The sequence below is a fragment of the Toxotes jaculatrix genome, chromosome 17, assembly GCF_017976425.1.
Source record: "Toxotes jaculatrix isolate fToxJac2 chromosome 17, fToxJac2.pri, whole genome shotgun sequence".
NCBI lineage: Eukaryota > Metazoa > Chordata > Actinopteri > Toxotidae > Toxotes > Toxotes jaculatrix.
This window is the reverse complement of record NC_054410.1, coordinates 11,365,234-11,372,708: the sequence shown is the minus strand read 5'-3', so window position 1 is coordinate 11,372,708 and position 7,475 is coordinate 11,365,234.

The following is a 7,475-nucleotide window of genomic DNA, read 5'->3' as shown; positions in this document are numbered from 1 at the left end:
CGTTTTTTTCGGGCAAAAAAAGTCAAAAAATTTTTCGACCTCAAAATGTCATAAAAAACGTCATAGTATAGTATGGCGTTTTTTTCGGGCAAAAAAAGTCAAATTTTTTTTCGACCTCAAAATGTCATAAAAAACGTCATAGTATAGTATGGCGTCAAAATTGGACAAAAAAAGTCAAAATTTTTTTCGACCTCAAAATGTCATAAAAAACGTCATAGTATAGTATGGCGTTTTTTGCGAGTAAAAAAAGTCAAAAAATTTTTCGACCTCAAAATGTCATAAAAAACGTCATAGTATAGTATGGCGTTTTTTTCGGGCAAAAAAAGTCAAAAAAATTTTCGACCTCAAAATGTCATAAAAAACGTCATAGTATAGTATGGCGTCAAAATCGGACAAAAAAAGTCAAAATTTTTTTCGACCTCAAAATGTCATAAAAAACGTCATAGTATAGTATGGCGTTTTTTTCGGGCAAAAAAAGTCAAAAAATTTTTCGACCTCAAAATGTCATAAAAAACGTCATAGTATAGTAAGGCGTCAAAATTGGACAAAAAAAGTCAAAAAATTTTTCGACCTCAAAATGTCATAAAAAACGTCATAGTATAGTAAGGCGTAAAAATCGGACAAAAAAAGTCAAAATTTTTTTCGACCTCAAAATGTCATAAAAAACGTCATAGTATAGTATGGCGTTTTTTTCGGGAAAAAAAAGTCAAAATTTTTTTCGACCTCAAAATGTCATAAAAAACGTCATAGTATAGTATGGCGTTTTTTTCGGGCAAAAAAAGTCAAATTTTTTTTCGACCTCAAAATGTCATAAAAAACGTCATAGTATAGTATGGCGTCAAAATCGGACAAAAAAAGTCAAAATTTTTTTCGACCTCAAAATGTCATAAAAAACGTCATAGTATAGTATGGCGTTTTTTGCGAGCAAAAAAAGTCAAAAAATTTTTCGACCTCAAAATGTCATAAAAAACGTCATAGTATAGTATGGCGTATTTTTCGGGCAAAGAAAGTCAAAAAAATTTTCGACCTCAAAATGTCATAAAAAACGTCATAGTATAGTAAGGCGTCAAAATCGGACAAAAAAAGTCAAAATTTTTTTTGATCTCAAAATGTCATAAAAAACGTCATAGTATAGTATGGCGTCACAATCGGACAAAAAAAGTCAAAATTTTTTTCGACCTCAAAATGTCATAAAAAACGTCATAGTATAGTATGGCGTTTTTTTCGGGCAAAAAAAGTCAAAAAAATTTTCGACCTCAAAATGTCATAAAAAATGTCATAGTATAGTATGGCGTTTTTTTCGGGCAAAAAAAGTCAAAATTTTTTTCGACCTCAAAATGTCATAAAAAACGTCATAGTATAGTATGGCGTTTTTTTCGGGCAAAAAAAGTCAAAAAATTTTTCGACCTGAAAATGTCATAAAAAACGTCATAGTATAGTAAGGCGTCAAAATCGGACAAAAAAAGTCAAAAAAATTTTCGACCTCAAAATGTCATAAAAAACGTCATAGTATAGTAAGGCGTAAAAATCGGACAAAAAAAGTCAAAATTTTTTTCGACCTCAAAATGTCATAAAAAACGTCATAGTATAGTATGGCGTTTTTTTCGGGCAAAAAAAGTCAAATTTTTTTTCGACCTCAAAATGTCATAAAAAACGTCATAGTATGGCGTCAAAATCGGACAAAAAAAGTCAAAATTTTTTTCGACCTCAAAATGTCATAAAAAACGTCATAGTATAGTATGGCGTTTTTTTCGGGCAAAAAAAGTCAAAAAATTTTTCGACCTCAAAATGTCATAAAAAACGTCATAGTATAGTAAGGCGTAAAAATCGGACAAAAAAAGTCAAAATTTTTTTCGACCTCAAAATGTCATAAAAAACGTCATAGTATAGTATGGCGTTTTTTTCGGGAAAAAAAAGTCAAAATTTTTTTCGACCTCAAAATGTCATAAAAAACGTCATAGTATAGTATGGCGTCAAAATCGGACAAAAAAAGTCAAAATTTTTTTCGACCTCAAAATGTCATAAAAAACGTCATAGTATAGTATGGCGTTTTTTTCGGGAAAAAAAAGTCAAAAAATTTTTCGACCTCAAAATGTCATAAAAAACGTCATAGTATAGTATGGCGTTTTTTTCGGGCAAAAAAAGTCAAAAAAATTTTCGACCTCAAAATGTCATAAAAAACGTCATAGTATAGTATGGCGTCAAAATTGGACAAAAAAAGTCAAAATTTTTTTCGACCTCAAAATGTCATAAAAAACGTCATAGTATAGTATGGCGTTTTTTTCGGGCAAAAAAAGTCAAAAAATTTTTCGACCTCAAAATGTCATAAAAAACGTCATAGTATAGTATGGCGTTTTTTTCGGGCAAAAAAAGTCAAAATTTTTTTCGACCTCAAAATGTCATAAAAAACGTCATAGTATAGTAAGGCGTCAAAATCCGACAAAAAAAGTCAAAATTTTTTTTGACCTCAAAATGTCATAAAAAACGTCATAGTATAGTATGGCGTTTTTTTCGGGCAAAAAAAGTCAAAAAATTTTTCGACCTCAAAATGTCATTAAAAACGTCATAGTATAATAAGTCGTCAAAATACGACAAAAAAAGTTAAATTTTTTTTTGACCTCAAAATGTCATAAAAAACGTCATAGTATAGTATGGCGTTTTTTTCGGGCAAAAAAAGTCTAAATTTTTTTCGAACTCAAAATGTCAAAAAACGTCATAGTATAGTATGGCGTTTTTTTCGGGCAAAAAAAGTCAAAAAATTTTTCGACCTCAAAATGTCATAAAAAACGTCATAGTATAGTAAGGTGTCAAAATCGGACAAAAAAAGTCAAAAAATTTTTCGACCTCAAAATGTCATAAAAAACGTCATAGTATAGTAAGGCGTAAAAATCGGACAAAAAAAGTCAAAATTTTTTTCGACCTCAAAATGTCATAAAAAACGTCATAGTATAGTATGGCGTTTTTTTCGGGAAAAAAAAGTCAAAATTTTTTTCGACCTCAAAATGTCATAAAAAACGTCATAGTATAGTATGGCGTTTTTTTCGGGCAAAAAAAGTCAAATTTTTTTTCGACCTCAAAATGTCATAAAAAACGTCATAGTATAGTATGGCGTCAAAATCGGACAAAAAAAGTCAAAATTTTTTTCGACCTCAAAATGTCATAAAAAACGTCATAGTATAGTATGGCGTTTTTTGCGAGCAAAAAAAGTCAAAAAATTTTTCGACCTCAAAATGTCATAAAAAACGTCATAGTATAGTATGGCGTATTTTTCGGGCAAAGAAAGTCAAAAAAATTTTTGACCTCAAAATGTCATAAAAAACGTCATAGTATAGTAAGGCGTCAAAATCGGACAAAAAAAGTCAAAATTTTTTTTGACCTCAAAATGTCATAAAAAACGTCATAGTATAGTATGGCGTCACAATCGGACAAAAAAAGTCAAAATTTTTTTCGACCTCAAAATGTCATAAAAAACGTCATAGTATAGTATGGCGTTTTTTTCGGGCAAAAAAAGTCAAAAAATTTTTCGACCTCAAAATGTCATAAAAAACGTCATAGTATAGTAAGGTGTCAAAATCGGACAAAAAAAGTCAAAAAATTTTTCGACCTCAAAATGTCATAAAAAACGTCATAGTATAGTAAGGCGTAAAAATCGGACAAAAAAAGTCAAAATTTTTTTCGACCTCAAAATGTCATAAAAAACGTCATAGTATAGTATGGCGTTTTTTTCGGGAAAAAAAAGTCAAAATTTTTTTCGACCTCAAAATGTCATAAAAAACGTCATAGTATAGTATGGCGTTTTTTGCGAGCAAAAAAAGTCAAAAAATTTTTCGACCTCAAAATGTCATAAAAAACGTCATAGTATAGTATGGCGTTTTTTTCGGGCAAAAAAAGTCAAAATTTTTTTCGACCTCAAAATGTCATAAAAAACGTCATAGTATAGTAAGGCGTCAAAATCGGACAAAAAAAGTCAAAATTTTTTTTTACCTCAAAATGTCATAAAAAACGTCATAGTATAGTATGGCGTCAAAATCGGACAAAAAAAGTCAAAATTTTTTTCGACCTCAAAATGTCATAAAAAACGTCATAGTATAGTATGGCGTTTTTTTCGGGCAAAAAAAGTAAAATTTTTTTCGACCTCAAAATGTCATAAAAAACGTCATAGTATAGTATGGCGTCAAAATCGGACAAAAAAAGTCAAAATTTTTTTCGACCTCAAAATGTCATAAAAAACGTCATAGTATAGTATGGCGTTTTTTGCGAGCAAAAAAAGTCAAAAATTTTTTCGACCTCAAAATGTCATAAAAAACGTCATAGTATAGTATGGCGTCAAAATCGGACAAAAAAAGTCAAAATTTTTTTCGACCTCAAAATGTCATAAAAAACGTCATAGTATAGTATGGCGTTTTTTTCGGGCAAAAAAAGTCAAAAAATTTTTCGACCTCAAAATGTCATAAAAAACATCATAGTATAGTAAGGCGTCAAAATCGGACAAAAAAAGTCAAAAATTTTTTCGACCTCAAAATGTCATAAAAAACGTCATAGTATAGTATGGCGTTTTTTTCGGGCAAAAAAAGTCGAAATTTTTTTCGACCTCAAAATGTCATAAAAAACGTCATAGTATAGTAAGGCGTCAAAATCGGACAAAAAAAGTCAAAATATAAATATAAATGCAGAAAGTAATTTCCCCTGGAGGGATCAATATAGTAATAAAAAAAATAAAAAAATAAATAAAAATGGCACAGCCCCAACACTGAGACAACCCATTGTGTGAGTACTTTTACTTAAAATACTTTAAAGTAAATTTAAAAGTAAGTACTTAGTACTTTTACTTAAGTAAGATTCTTGATGTAGTACTTCCACTTTCACTTGAGTAAATGTTTTGCGGGATATTTGTACTTTTACTTAAGTACTAAGCTTCAGTACTTCCTCCACCACTGGATATAACGTGATGACTAGTGAGCTTTAGAAGCACTGGCAGATATTTGTTTTTTTTTTTAACAAAAACAGACTAGCTATTACCCCAGTTTTCCAGCAACCTTCTTATCTAACTCTCAGCGAGAACATGAATGTATTTTCCAAAATGTTGAACTATTCCTTAAATGTGATAAAACCTTGCTTTAGTATATCAATATCTTCCAGATGTCCGTGATTTTCTATGTATCATTGCTAGCAACTATTCCCTAGAACTTGGCTTTTTCAAGACACAATCTAAGCAGTTGATTGTTAGAACAACAACAAATATAATGCATCTTTTGTTGTTGATCTGACAGACCAGAGCCTTGTCTTGCTGAACCACAGGAAGCTAATCAGCCATAATAGGTGTCACAGGCTTAAGGGACAAAGAGCAGTACAACTACATGCTGGGATAAAATAGATCAGAGGCAGGACCCTGTCATCTTATGTCAGTAACTGGCTGATGTACAATGGCCTCTGGTCGCAATTAGAGTCCTTTGTGCTGTGTGTGCAAGTATGAGCAATTGCACATGCCTATTATTAACCCTTAACCCCCATCGAGAGCTGGCAGGGAGCTCTTAGCTTTTAATGTCAACGTGTGTTGGGTCCACTCTTTCCTCTGCAGGGGCACGCGCCTGTCAGCGTGACATGTCAGGACTGAAGAACGAGTCTCTAGAATAGGAAACTATGCTCACTGGGACAGAAAATACAAATAATGCTTCATGGTGGACTTAGAAGTAATTCTTATCCTCAATGACACATGAGCAAAAAATAAGGATGCTGCACCATACAGAATAAATCCCTGATCTGATCTGTCCCTGATTTGACCCTGATTTGAAATTTAGTGGCTATCTGATTGTGCAAAGAAAGAAAGAAAGAAAGAAAGCATGCAGCCAGTAAAAAAATTGCAAAAGAAGACAAACTATTGCAAGCAAGGAACAGATGTGTCACTTTTCAGCATTTGATGCATTTAAAATTTATGTGTGTATCAAACAGGCTGTGCTGTTTTCACAGCACTCTGGTTCCCTCTTCTGGCAAACAGATTTACCATTTACCATCAAAATTTTTTTTTCTACTGTTACTAGATAAATGACCATACTAACAAAATATGTTAAGATGAAGCAGAGGCTTTTATCCAATTATTTCTTAGACAACATTTTCCAGATCATAAGGCAAAATCCTAACAGTCTACCAAAACCTTGAATAGGAAAAAACAGATATCACTTAGGGATCACTTTAGGGATACCTACTCTGTCTAGTTGTGGTACTAATAGTACTTTTAGTGGTACAGATACTAACTCAAACAAGCCATTAGTCAATACATATAAACATGGCAACCATTTATCACAATGGTATATTTAACTCTGTGTTTTTTTTGTTTTATTTAAAGGTGTCTCTCCTGTGCAGAGTGCTGACTGGCTTCCAGGAGGTGAGGCTTTCCTGTCTTTGTCATCTGTTCCTGACTTTTCTTTCATCTTTCTTCTTTTTCTGTGAAACACTGGATACTTTTTTCTCTAAAAAGTTCAGACATGCAACCTGTGACGAGGCTCAGAGACTAGACCAGACTATAATCATAAATTGTTTGCCCATAGCTACATTGTCTCTGTATCCTCACCACCTGCAGAGCACTATTAGAATCACATCTGAGCTCTGAGTGTGAGACTTCCCTGACTCTCCTACAGTGATATTATAGTGTGAGGGCTGTAAGGTTACAAGTTTGTAGTTTGGTTTGTAAGTGCAAAGCAGGAGAGGAGAGGATGCTGACAGGGAGCAGGAGGACAACTTGGCAGCAGGGTGTTGGAAGGTAAAGCAGAGCAGACCAGCCTGATGGGCCTGCAGCCAGCACACGTGTGATAGCAGAACCTTGTGTTGTATACCAAGCAGGTGCAAAGGCCTTGTCTCCTCTCCTTTCATCCATCCCTCTCTCAGCAATGCAACTTTGCTCTCCATCTCCTGTTTCTCTGAGGCTCAGCTCTTTGTCTTCCAGGCGATATACTCCTCCCTGTCTCTCTGTCCATCTCTCCATTTCCGTCCCCGCACCTCCTGGCTCTCTCTCTCTCACCCCCCCGCCCCGTATCATACTTCATTTGCTCCAGATAACACATCAGCTTCAACACCCATCCACAAACCCTGTCACCATGGTGCCCACAGATGGTAACTTCCTGTGGTCCTGCCCAGTGATTGGTGGAGAGACTTCCAAACAGAGAACAGCTGGTGAGGGATGATATATCACCAAGCGTTTGCACTTTCATTTTCAGGGTTGTCTTGTTAATGCTCCCAATCCAGCATCTGGCAGGAAATAGACACAAAGGCAGAGAGAGGGAGAGAACAACCTGTTCTTTGGCAGACCTTAACAAAAGGCTGACACGTCTGATGAACAGACAGAGCTGCAGTGGAACAGACAGAACAGACAGAACAGAAAGCGCTGCCCTAAATATGAGGGAAAGATGCTTGACGCAAGTATAACAAAGACTAAATGGGAGGATGTGAACGTGTTCTACAAAAGGTCATTGTTAATAGCA